Here is a 14311-nt window from a genome sequence, read left to right on the forward strand (position 1 = left end):
CGGGGCCTTGTTTCGACTTGGGTCTTTCAGTGCTCTGTCAAACTCTTCACGCAGTATCTTATCTCCCATTTCGTATTCATCTACATCCTCTTCCATTTCCATAATATTATCCTCAAGTACATCGCCCTTGTATAAACCCTCTATATACTCCTTCCACCTTTCTGCTTTCCCTTCTTTGCTTAGAACTGGGTTGCCATCTGAGCTCTTGATATTCATACAAGTGGTTCTCTTCTCCCCAAAGGTCTCTTTAATTTTTCTGTAGGCAGTATCTATCTTACCCCTAGTGAGACAAGCCTCTACATCCTTACATTTGTCCTCTAGCCATCCCTGCTTAGCCATTTTGCTCTTTCTGTCGATCTCATTTTTGAGACGTTTGTATTCCTTTTTGCCTGCTTCATTTATTGCATTTTTATATTTTCTCCTTTCATCAATTAAATTCAATATTTATTCTGTTACCCAAGGATTTCTATTAGCCTTGTCTTTTTACCTACTTGATCGTCTGCTGCCTTCACTACTTCATCCCTCAGAGCTGCCCATTCTTCTTCTACTGTATTTCTTTCCCCAATTCCTGTGAATTGTTCCCTTATGCTCTCCCTGAAACTCTCTACAACCTCTGGTTCTTTCAGTTTATCCAGGTCCCATCGCCTTAAATTCCCACCTTTTTGCAGTTTCTTCAGTTTCAATCTGCAGTTCATAACCAATAGATTGTGGTCAGAATCCACATCTGCCCCTGGAAATGTCTTACAATTTAAAACCTGGTTCCTAAATCTCTGTCTTACCATTATATAATCTATCTGATACCTTTTAGTGTGTGTGTGTTTGAGGTTTACGGGCGCTAAACAGCGAGGTCATCAGCGCCCAACCTTTTAGTATCCCCAGGATTCTTCCAGGTACACAACCTCCTTTTATGATTCTTGAACCAAGTGTTAGCTATGATTAAGTTATGCTCTGTGCAAAATTCTACCTGGCGGCTTCCTCTTTCATTTCTTCCCCCCAATCCATATTCACCTTCTATGTTTCCTTCTCTCCCTTTTCCTACTGACAAATTCCAGTCACCCATGACTATTAAATTTTCGTCTCCCTTCACTACGTGAATAATTTCTTTTGTCTCGTCATACATTTCATCTATTTCTTCATCATCTGCAGAGCTAGTTGGCATATAAACTTGTACTACACAATAATGCATTCGCTATGCTGTTTGTAGTAGCTAACCCGCACTCCTATTCTTTTATTCATTATTAAACGTACTCCTGCAATACCCCTATTTGATTTTGTATTTATAACTCTATATTCACCTGACCAAAAGTCTTGTTCCTCCTGCCACCGCACTTCACTAATTCCCACTATATCTAACTTTAACCTATCCATTTCCCTTTTTAAATTTTCTAACCTACCTGCCCGATTAAGGGATCTGACATTCCACGCTCCGATCCGTAGAACGCCAGTTTTCTTTCTCCTGATAACGACGTCCTCTTGAGTAGTCCCCGCCCGGAGATCCGAATGGGGGACTATTTTACCTCTGGAATATTTTACCCAAGAGGACGCCATCATCATTTAATCATACAGTAAAGCTGCATGTCCTCGGGAAAAAATACGGCTGTAGTTTCCCCTTGCTTTCAGCCGTTCGCAGTACCAGCACAGCAAGGCCGTTTTGGTTAATGTTACAAGGCCAGATCAGTCAATCATCCAGACTGTTGCCCCTGCAACTACTGAAAAGGCTGCTGCCCCTCTTCAGGAACCACATGTTTGTCTGGCCTCTCAACAGATACCCCTGCGTTGTGGTTGCACCTACGGTACGGCCATCTCTATCGCTGAGGCACGCAAGCCTCCCCAGTATATTAAGAATATATTTACTGGTGGTGGCTTCTATATTATCAGAATTAGTTTTGTGGTTCCTTCTCCAACCCACTGATGCAGTATGGAATAACGGAATATTCATATACATATGTATACCGAAATGGAAAAAATACAATGTTGTCATTGGAGGGGTTATCAATTCAAGTTTTGATGTCCTGCAGGACAGAAAGAATGTGACAGAGCTCAAAAATGTGCTTCGACAATTTAACCTGTACTATGTTAACTGCAAATCTACCAGAGGCTCATACTGTCTAGACAATATATTTACAGATACTAAGAGAACTTGTATGTCCACTGATGTAATTAGTTTCCCTTTCTCAGACCATGATGCAGTATATCTTAGTCTTAATAATGTAACTTCAGACTGCACCAAACCAGAATCTAAAACTGTGATTACTAGACCAGTGAGCAGAGAGAGGATGGATAGGTTTAGTCATGCCCTCACTTATTTCAGTTGGGACACATGTTTTATTAGGCTTCAACACTGTTCAGCTGATATTGTATTCACAAAGTTTTTCCTCCGTCTTTTTAAATGTATTTGAAAATAACATCCCTCTGAAAAAATGTACAGTGAATATTAGTAGTAATTACAAGAAAAGGAAAATGAAGGAATGGTATACTCCACAGTAAGGGCAACTGAAAAATACTGTTATGCTGTATTCTAGTCTGTACAAAACCAGTAAATCAGAACTGTATAAACTGTATAGGAAGGCAATAAATGAAGCAAAGAAACTGCATAACATAGTAAACATTGAAAAATCTAACAATAACTGCAAGAAGGCCTGGAGTGTAATAAACTCCATTGCACACACTAAACACAAAGAGGAAATTGCCATTACCCCAGAAGAATTTAATAAATATTGCATTCAGTCCATTGAAGAAATTAGTAGTTCAATAATCAAACCACCTGAAAATGCACTTAGTATTATGGACAGCTGCTTTGAAAAGCTTCCCCCAAGCACCTTCACTTTCACAGAAGTGAGCCCAAATAATATCCTAAAAATAGTGAAAAATTTCAAACCTTCAGTTAGTGTTGATTACTATGACATGTCATGTAATTTGTTGAAAGATGTTATTGATTGTGTGATTTATCCTTTAACCTTTTGTGTTAACAAATGCTTAGTTGAAAGTAAGTTCCCCGACATACTAAAAATTTCTAGAGTTCTGCCCATATACAAAAAAGGGGAAAAAGAACTGTCCCGCTAGTTACAGACCTATATTCATAACCCCAGTTTTTTCAGAAATTTTAGAAACGATTGTGTATGAGCAAGTTAGTGCCTACTTGAGTAAACTAAATATAATTAGTGATAAACAGTTTGGATTTAGGAAAGGTAAATCCACAACAGATGCAACGGACTCCCTCGTAAAATTAGTCCTAGATGTGTTCGAGGCTATGGACTATGCCCAGGCTACATTTTGTGACCTGAGCAGAGCCTTTGACTGTGTAGAGCATGACACTGTGCTGAATAAGCTAGTTTACTATGGTTTCGATGACAACAGTATAAATACGTTCAGGTCTTTTCTAGAGAACTGTCAACAAGTTTTGTGCATTGGTAGGGAGAAATCAAATTTGGTTAATGTTAGTTATGGAGTGCCTCAAGGGTCGGTGCTTGGACCTTTACTGTTTATACTAATGATTAATGACCTGCCCTTATTCATAAATTCTCATACAATATTGTATGCTGATGACACAACTTTTCTACATAAAAGCTCTGCTCTAGGTACACTGAAAACACTGACTGAAAATACCCTTGCTCAGTCCTCATTATGGTTCAAAGGTAATGGCTTCTTGCTAAATGAAAACAAAACCCAGACACTTTACTTTAGCCTCAAAGAGATTCCTAACTACCAGGAATTAGAAACTGTTAAATTTTTAGGTGTTACTATTGACAATAAGTTGACGTGGGAACCACACATTAAAAATATATTGGCTAGGCTTTCAAGAGTTATTTATCTAATTAGAAATTTAAAAAGACATGTTCCCAACGACTATGTGAGATCAGCATATTTTGCCTTCTTCCAAAGCATCATCTCTTTTGGAATTTTACTGTGGGGTAGTAGCTGTCATGTAAATGGCATTTTACTTTTACAGAAGAAAGTAATAAGAATAATAACGGATTTTGATAAAACAGAACATTGTAAATCTCTGTTTATTAAATTGCAGTGTCTTACAGTAGTAAACTTATTCATCTACAATGTTTTAATGTACATTAGAAACAATGTGTCTAATTTGTGTTGAGAAGTGATATTCATAGCCATAATACTAGAAACAGAACATCTGTAGACGTACCATATCATAGATTATCCAAATCGCACAACTCTTACCTAGTTCTTGGACTAAGGATGTTTAATAGACTAAGTGCTGACTTTAAAGAACTGCCTGTAAATATCTTTAAAGCTAAATTATACAAGCTACTAGTGAACAATCCATTTTACACCATTGATGAATTCTTTGAAGATGAAAATACTGTATTCTAACGTGTACCTATTTTATGTAAACCAATTTACATCAATATAGTAGTTTATGTAGAAATATATGCTCTTGACTTTGTCTATTGCTGTAATCAGCTGAATGACAATAAAATTATTATTATTATTATTATTATTATTATTATTATTATTATTAGTATTAGTATTCAACATGTTGACTGCTATGTGGCCGCCGAGAGCAACAGCAGAATGTCATGCCTAAGGCTGTGCACCTGGCCTGGCTGTGAAACATCCAGCACCAAGCATACAGCAGCCGATGTGTCAACCACACAGGAGCACAGTATTTGGAGTGTTACAGCTGTTAATCCACACAGTTTTTGGAGGATATTATTATTGGTGTGAACTTTGGCTGTAGTATTACTTAAGGGTCTGTCAGTCTCATAGATAAGCTTTGGAGTAGGGTTGTATTTTACAGGATTTCCTTTAAAACAGATTTGCAGTTGACAGTTGACATATCTTGTTGTTGAAATGGAAGCATGAGCATTCTGTTTACTTAGACTGAGTCTGAGTCACTTCTTACAGTAGTACTGCCAAAGGATTGAGACTTCTGTCAATAACATTTTAGTTTCCTCAATGGTCTTTGCTGGGATAGGAATGGCGAACTCATCTGTGCAAGAGAATTTCCTGCTGGCAGCATGAGGAATATTGCCAATATCTGGATTGTGAAAAGACTGATCTTACATCAAACTGGTAGCAATATTATGCCATACATGCCAGTTCAACAAGCTGATTTTCAAACTTGTAAGTGCTGTAAAGATCAAGTCTTTAGTTTCATAACATGTAACAAAACAGGCAGTCAAGAAGACGTGAAAACATGCAGTGTAGTTCTTGATTTATTTGCACAGGATATCTGTTTCATTAGCAACTCAAATATTTCACTGTTATTGAATTCAGCATTCTGTGCTCTTGATAAGAAGATGTTTGAAGAAAAGAGAATTTAATTTCTTGTCCAGAGTATGGAGCATAGTGAGACAGGTTCCACAATTGTAATATTGATTTGCAATTGAATATACACATCAGTTACAGTAAAAATAAAAATGTATCTGGTGCATATATTTCATTGCAGAAGAGATATCGTTGGAATAAACTGCTGTTCAATACATATCCTTAATAGGTCATTATTTTGTTTGGCATTTATTATAAGGAAGAAATTAGCAACTGAATTGTGATGGAAGACAATCTTGAAAAGATTGCAAAAAATTATAGCTCTGTTAGAGAAATTCCTTGAGGAAGAATGACACTCCAGAATGAGATTTTCACTCTGCAGTGGAGTGTGCGCTGATATGAAACTTCCTGGCAGATTAAAACTGTGTGCCCAACCGAGACTCGAACTCGGGTCCTTTGCCTTTCGCGGGCAAGTGCTCTACCATCTGAGCTACCGAAGCACGACTCATGCCCGGTACTCACAGCTTTACTTCTGCCAGTATCTCGTCTCCTACCTTCCAAACTTTACAGAAGCTCTCCTGCGAACCTTGAGGAACTAGCACTCCTGAAAGAAAGGATATAGCGGAGACATGGCTTAGCCACAGCCTGGGGGATGTTTCCAGAATGAGATTTTCACTCTGCAGCGGAGTGTGCGCTGATATGAAACTTCCTGGCAGATTAAAATTGTGTGCCCGACCGAGACTCGAACTCGGGTCCTTTGCCTTTCGCGGGCAAGTGCTCTACCATCTGAGCTACCGAAGCACGACTCACGCCCGGTACTCACAGCTTTACTTCTGCCAGTATCTCGTCTCCTACCTTCCAAACTTTACAGAAGCTCTCCTGTGAACCTTGCAGAACTAGCACTCCTGAAAGAAAGGATATAGCGGAGACATGGCTTAGCCAGAGCCTGGGGGATGTTTCCAGAATGAGATTTTCACTCTGCAGCGGAGTGTGCGCTGATATGAAACTTCCTGGCAGATTAAAATTGTGTGCCCGACCGAGACTCGAACTCGGGTCCTTTGCCTTTCGCGGGCAAGTTCTCTACCATCTGAGCTACCGAAGCACGACTCACGCCCGGTACTTCGCTTCCCACTGATCAATGTTAATCTCAATGTAAGGACACCCAAAATCTGAATCATCATCTCCATTATTAGACACTTCATGTAAAAGATCACTTTCTATTTCATTAAATGCTACATTCACACTGTCTTTGCAGGGTTTTATCAACTTTACTGGTATCATGGCATTACTTTGGTTACTCATGTTGTCAGGTAAAGATTGAACACAATGAATGGGTTCCATAGCACAACTAACATCACTTATCACAGAAGGAGCACAAAATACACGAGCACAAAATATATGAGCACAAAATATACTACTGTCAAAATCAAACTTCCTGCTTAGATCTTTCATTTCATTCCCACCAATCTGGATACAAATTTTGACTAACCACAGCTAACTTATTCCAGAATGCACATTTATCTATGTTATCATCAATATGGTTCCAGTCTCGTTTACTGTAACGTTTTTATCCCTTGTGTGAAAGAGCTAAATGCAGTCAGATCAAACATCGATAAGGAAATCGCAAGAAAATACTTTCAGCTCATAGTGCAATGGTGAAAAACTTACAATGCTGCACAACAGGTAACGCTTCTTTCCGCTGCTCACAAGCAAATTTTGGGTTTCTAGGAATACATAACTTTATTTATGAAATGCCACATTTGCATACCTGTTGAGTATGACACAGCATATCAATTGAACACAGACCCAATCGAAATATAAGTGCGTAGTATTTTACTAATTCGTGCCGATAGTAGCAGGCTTGTGTACAGATACTCAGTTTTATTAAAAAAGACTTTCGTCTTAAGGTTATCGTGGGTTGTTTCACTTCATTTCTTATAATACAGTGCACAATTTTCGTAAAGCTTCTTTTAGTGTTGTTAAAACAATACTAAACATGAGAGAGAAATTAATTATCAAAGATATATGCGAATTCTCTGATGTTATCTATAACAGTCTGACAATGCACATGCAGTTTATTGATTACATGCATGTAGAAAACTTGTTCTGAATTAGAGCAGTCAAACAAGGTTTGAAGAAGAATAAAATGCCACTACCAGACGACAACTAATGTGGAAAATACTTTTCTGACTATTTTGGCACTATGCGCTCACCCCATACATAATACAAAAGCTTCGAGATGTATCTGCTGCCTAGCCATCTATTAAACCTGAAAAGAAAAAATGTCGCAGAAGTTAGCCCTTTTTCCACATGCGGCTATTTTGGGTTGAGAAGTGAAGGGAATTATGTTCAAAGTTCCATTAAATTGATAACTTCAGAAGACAGCAGAACTGCATTTTAAAAAATGTAGCAGCAAATGTAATAGAACTGGTGACGTTTTACCTACAGTACGCAAAGCTTACCGTTACACTAGTAGCTGTCATTTAGCTACAGCATCTCCAGAAGTCAAGAACAGTTCCTCCAGAACTTCCACATTCCACAGTGCTGTGAGATAATGCAGATGGCCGGATCTAGACTTCTGAGAGACAGACAGTTACAGATTTTCTTTTGCACTGCACGACGTTTCAACAAATGGAAAGGAACACTTCCTACTTAAATTTCTGCATCCTACACTGTTGGCAGTTCTGTGTAGCTGGCAGTTACGTGATTTTATGACGGTGATTACAAAATAGAGTCGAATGTATGCACTGGGTCGCCGAGGCAGCTAGTTCATGGCGATTCGGTCAACCAAGTAAATGAATGTACTGAACATGCTGCAAACCACTACAAGGAGCCTGTGTGCCAGAATTCTCATCGAGTGTGCCGCAACGGTGTTATGATAGAAAAATGAGTCTCAGAGAAGAACATTTGGCGGTGTGTTGGATTGACGATAGGTTCCTATGATGGTGGTCTGGGTTCGATTCCAGCTTCTGCTGATAATTTTTAATAAGGAGGGACACATTCTATTCTCTTCTGACAACGCCAAGTGAAGAATGTATAATGGTATTGTGGTCTGAAATTCACATTAAACATATTGTTCCTTCTCTACCAAGTAGACGTTACACTGAAGCACAATAAAGTCAGGAGTGGCGAAATGTGGGAACTCTATCACCAGTAACCTTTCTTATACTAGTTATTTATTTCTAGTGATGAAACAAACGCTATGTAGGGTCACAGGACACTTATTCCATCTTTTATTTGAGCTTCTGTATGTCGATAAAATTGGTTCTGAGCTTGGAATGCAACTCAGACCGCCCTTAACGCGGAATTTGATCCCTTCGTGACAATACAGCTCGACTAAAATTTGTTGTTTGTTCAAAACTGCAGATTCCTCAAAATCTCCACATATTGCGCGTGAATGGGTTCGAATCCTGGCCTGGCACTAAAGTTTTCATAATGTATTATCAGGCTCTAGCATGAGAACACGTATCTGCTGGTGGATAATAATTTTGATCTTTAATGCATTTTCATTTTTTGTCAACACTAACGATATCTGACGTTTTTGACTCCCAGTGACACATAAAACTATTTCAGACATCACTGTAAGTTCAAGGATGTTATTCCGTGCTGCTGGTGGAGAAAAATTTGGTGGCTGACGTCTGTTTGTGTGCAGTCAACAACGATATGTGTGGGGTTCGATTCCCAGTCAGCACTGACCTCTTCGTTATATTATTTCTAGTCAACACAAAAACGCAGACCGCCAGCCTACAGCCAGGATTTTTTATGGGCAAGAACACCAGTAGCTCCCTGCTAGCAGCAAACCAAAGGAAAACAGGTGCAGAGCAAAATCTTCATGAGCCAAAACTACAAGAAAACCCGGTGAGTGGTGTCAAAAATCATTCCATTGGTAAACAGTCACTATTATCCTTTAAAATATTACACCATAATGTGCAGTCAATGTTTAATAAGTTACTAGAAATAGATCTCTTCCTAAAAACAAAGCCACACTTAGATGTTCTCTGTATTACTGAACACTGGTTAACAGAAGACAAAATTTAAAAAACGCCACTTGGCGAATTTACTCTAGCTGGTTATTCTTGTTGGAACAAAAGTAAGGGAGGTGGTACAGCAATCTATGTCAAAAAATATTTAAGATACAAAAGCCTCACAAAGTACAATAATATGCAAATAGAAAGAGACTTTGAATTCTCCTTAATTATCTTAACAGACCATAACCTATTGATACTGAATGTATATAGAGCCCCTGATGGGAACATCCAAACCTTCAAACACTCCCTCGAAGCACTACTCACAAAAATTCACTCACTAAACAAAAATCTATTAATAAGTGGAGACTTTAATATTGACTTCCTCACACCTGGAAAAAACAAAGATGAATTGTTGAATATTACAAATTCATTCAACCTATCCCCAACTGTAAACACACCAACCAGGATCACAAAAAATTCAAAAACAGCTCTATATCAGATTTTCATAAACGCAGACAGACTACACCACTCAATCAAAGTCATCAGCACAGGTTACAGTGACCATGAATCCCAAATAATAACAGCGAATTTAAATTACATAGGACAATATCCCACAATAACCAAAATGCAAAGGCAATTTAATGATGATAATATAAGGCTTTTTAACTATCTGTTAACGGCTGAAAACTGGGCAGAGGTCTATAAAGAAAATGATGTAAACTACATATTTAATTCCTTCCATGAAACATTTCTCCACCACTTCAATACTGCATTTCCACTAAAATCCAGGAAAATTGGAAACAAACACATAAACTCATGGGTAACAAAAGGGATAAGGATTTCCAGCTAAAAAAAGAGTGACTTAAAAAATCACATGAAACACCATGACGTCGATGATCAGTTAGGTCATATTGTAAGACCTATTTTGCAATCTACAGAAAAGTTATCCAACAAGCAAAAAAATTATACAATGATCAATTTATAAAGGAATCTAACAATAAAATGAAAGGCTTGTGGACTGTTGTAAAAAATGAAAGAAACAGTAAGCAGCAGGTTATAAACAAAACATTAAAACTAAACCTAAATGATGAAGTCACACCAGATCCCCAAAAAATAGTAAATGGTTTTAATGACTCTTTTAGCAAAATAGCAGAAAACCTGATAAAGAACAACTGCTATAGACCAGATACTCAACACCAAACACTAATAGAAACCATACCAGTACAGGCATCAATGTTTCTTCACAAAGTCTCCAATACTGAAGTACTTACAGCTATAAAAGGACTAAAGAATAAGTACTCCAGTGGTAGTGACAACATTCCTGATTTAATTGTAAAGAAATGTGGAGAATCCATTGTAGAACCCCTAACCCACATAATAAATGCATCCTTTACAAATGGAGTTTACCCTGACCTACTACTGACTTCTAAAATTACCCCACTTCACAAAAAGGGCTCTAAAAATGATGTAGCCGATTACAGGCCCATAGCACAACTCAGCTCATTCTCAAAAATATTTGAAAAATTATTTTACACCAGATTGGAAGACTTTACTAATAAACTATCCTTATTGACAAAACACCAGCATGGTTTTAGAAAGCAAAAGACAACTACCACAGCTATTTATGAGTATCTCAACAAAACCTTAAAAGCACTGGATAATAAGGAAATCACTACTGGTATCTTTTTAGATTTATCCAAAGCCTTTGATGTAATTGACCATACCATACTCCTTAAGAAGTTAGCAAATAAAGGTATAAGAGGAATTGCAAACAAATGGTTAGAATCTTACCTGTCAAACAGATTTCAAAAAGCTGAAATTAATTTTGAAAAAAAGAATACAACCACCCATCGATCTACTGTCTACTCCTCTGACACAATGCCCATTAGCTATGGTGTGCCACAAGGCTCAATCCTGGGACCCATACTGTTTCTGCTATACATTGATGATATAAGCACGAAGCTTGCTACAGGACATACCACACTATTTGCTGATGACACAAGTATACTAATAACGGGTACTGATACAGAGGACCACAGCCAAAAAATTAAACCGCTTATGTCATCACTCAGCAAGTGGTTCAACGAGAACAAACTGATTATAAATATACAGAAAACAATGTACATCAACTTCAGACTCTCATCTCAAAAACAAGAAATGCCTGATGTGATTCTAAATAACCAAGAGCTTATGTGTGTGGACTCTGTCAAGTTTCTTGGCATATGGCTTGAAGGAAATCTTAAGTGGGAGACTCACACAAATTATATCTCAAAAAAGCTATCAACTGTGTGTGTTACATTTTAAGGATACTCAAAAAATCAGTCACAAAATCTGTTCTCATACATGTATATTATGCTTACTTCCATTCTACATTACAGTATGGAATCATATTTTGGGGGAACTCACCTGGAGGTAGATATATTTTCAAAATGCAAAAACAGGCAATACGTATAATATGTAATCTAAGACATAACGAATCATGCAGACAACATTTCAAAACAAATGGCATTATGACACTGCCCTCTGCTTACATTTATAATATCGTCTCATTTGTCAAGTCATACCTGTTAAACAATGACTGCACACTAAAATTCAATAGAGATATTCATAACTATGCAACAAGGCAGCAATCTGACCTACATATGATTCAGTCCAGAACTACCTGCTACCAAAAAAGTGTTTTAAATGTTGGGATAGAAATGTATAATAATTTACCCAATGAAATCAAAGCAACAAAGAACCCAAGAGCCTTCTCACATAAGTTAAAAAAATATCTCTTGGACCATTGTTTTTATGCAGTTGATCATTTTTTTGAAAGGGGTTAAAAATGTAAACAATATGATAAATGTTCAATTAGGTCTGAAAATTATATACTGTGCATGTCTATGAAATATACTAGATTATTATATACTGTGCGTGTCTATGAAATGCACTGGACTACTTTACTATTACATTTGTATTTGCTGTTTGTATTTTACCACACAACATTTGTATTTACTGTTTTGTTAAAGATAGCTAACTTCCTCATTGCAAAATAATGTAAAATCAATTTATTAAATATTACTTGTAAATATGTTCCCTTGACCTGTCCAATATCGTATGTACAACCTTACAATTCTATGATTTGTATTAACTGTTTTGTTTAAAGTAGATAATTTCCTTGCTACAAAATAATGTAAAAATCAATTTGTAAAAATTACTTGTAAATAGCTCTCTTGACCTATCCAATATCATATGTACAGCTGTACAATACTATGATTGCCTGGATCAATAAAAATACAATACAATACAATACAATAGTTCAAACATACTCACATGTCGCTGCTGGTGTAACAAATCCATATTTAATGTTCGTTTTCTCTAGAATATAACAGCGATAGGTTCCGGGTTGGAGTCCTGGGAAGGAAAAAATTAATGTTTCGGCTCGTCATTTCAGTTAAAACATCTAGCTACTGGCGAGAAAATCCGATATGTCACAGTTGATTGTGCTTCGATAACAATCCGATTAGGTTCTGGGTTCGAATCCCTGTCCAACAAGTAATTTACTTGTGAAGAAGCATTATTTAACATCTCTAGTAGTACTTTAACAGGGACAATAGATCGCGTCCGTTAAAAATGTTTACGTTATGTAATTTAAAGTTGATATTCGCTGACTGATACTGTCTAAAATCGAGGTGTATCACTCTCTGTATGCCTAGTCAGGAATGACTGTTAGTTTCCGTCAGCCACGAAATCTTAGTCTGCATCATCTGGGTTTGAATCCATGTGCAGAACGAGACGGTTCGTCGTGTTATTTGAAGTTCATACATATTCTCAACTAGCTGCTCGTGAATAACTTAAATATTTAATGTCATTTTGTGTTAAATAACAAGTACAGTATGTTACTTTGAGGAGGAAATCATGAATACGACGAACTTGCTACGTGAATTACCTATCTGACATAATAATGAGAGTGGTAACATTCCAGGTGTGTCATTTATTGCAATAAATGTGAGCTGACAAGCCTTAAGGACAGTCTTATCTGTGATAAGGTGTTCCCTGATATTTGTAGTATCATGGTATTACTTTACATATTGAGTTATTGCGATTCTAGTGGTGACTTGTTGGACCCATTTTCAATAGTCAAACGACTGTACCAAGGAGCAATTAAAGGACCTGCTACACAGCTGCATCATGTGGGTTGCATGGGTATCAGGCGAAATGTAATTCAGGTCGTTCGGATACTTTTGAGCATGGCTGTGCATATACAAAATACAGAAAATACACTAAACAAGATAAATGAAAATGGCACAAAATACAAATAAGAAAAATCATCTTTGGATAGTTTCCTTTGACAGGTCCCCCTAAGTAATTATGGAAAAGTCAAATCCAGGTATGGTATGGAATAGCTAGGTCAAGATAATCTCAATGCCCCAAATCTAAATAGCTTGCTCAACTCATCTTGACAAACATTTCATGTAAACAGTATGGACAGTGCAAAGGTGGGTTTACTGTTTTCAATGTAGTTAGTATGAGTGTGTATTTAGAATCAATAACCACAACATTGTTCCCATCATGTGTTAAAATCATTAACATCACGTCATGTTTGCACTAATTGCACTGTGCCAAGTAAGGTTTTATCTTCTTCAGTGTTTCAGGATGCACAGCGTCATCTTGAGGTTTCATGAAGAATAAGTCGTACGTAGATGCAAAAGGTGTGTTAACCATATGACACAGCAACAATCAGTAATGAATTCTGAAGTTTGTTTCCCAGAAATTATTCAATCTTAAAAGATCATCAAATAATCTTACCCTGTACAATGTAAGTGAAATTTATGCAAAATAGTAAGACAAAAATCATCAAAATAACTTAAATTAAGTGTTTTTTAATGCAATAGTATTATCCAAGTTATGCCATTGAAACTGCACAGTCTAAGTAAAAGTTTTAATTTTTATTTTCAGTCTCATTATTGTTGAACTTGTTCCTCTAAGAAAATCATCTGCTCTGTATCATATCATATCTCATATGTACTAAGCAAAGTTAAAATCATCTAACATGAACACATCATAAATCCTTAATTAAAAATTCCCCCCCTCCCCCCCCCCCCTCCAGCCTGTTGATAAGGGTGAAA

General features: G+C 37.0%; 1 long non-coding RNA gene across 1 annotated transcript in view; it reads left to right on the plus strand.

Moving 5' to 3' along the window:
* Positions 1 to 13890, plus strand: part of LOC124622525 — a 30245-nt gene extending 16355 nt beyond the window's left edge. The window contains exons 2-3 of the long non-coding RNA XR_006980641.1: positions 8951 to 9090; positions 13830 to 13890. This is a non-coding gene — a long non-coding RNA (uncharacterized LOC124622525). The remainder of the gene's footprint in view (positions 1 to 8950; positions 9091 to 13829) is intronic.
* The last annotated feature ends 421 nt before the right edge of the window (positions 13891 to 14311 follow it).

The sequence above is a fragment of the Schistocerca americana genome, chromosome 7 (genome assembly GCF_021461395.2).
Source record: "Schistocerca americana isolate TAMUIC-IGC-003095 chromosome 7, iqSchAmer2.1, whole genome shotgun sequence".
NCBI classification, from domain to species: domain Eukaryota; kingdom Metazoa; phylum Arthropoda; class Insecta; order Orthoptera; family Acrididae; genus Schistocerca; species Schistocerca americana.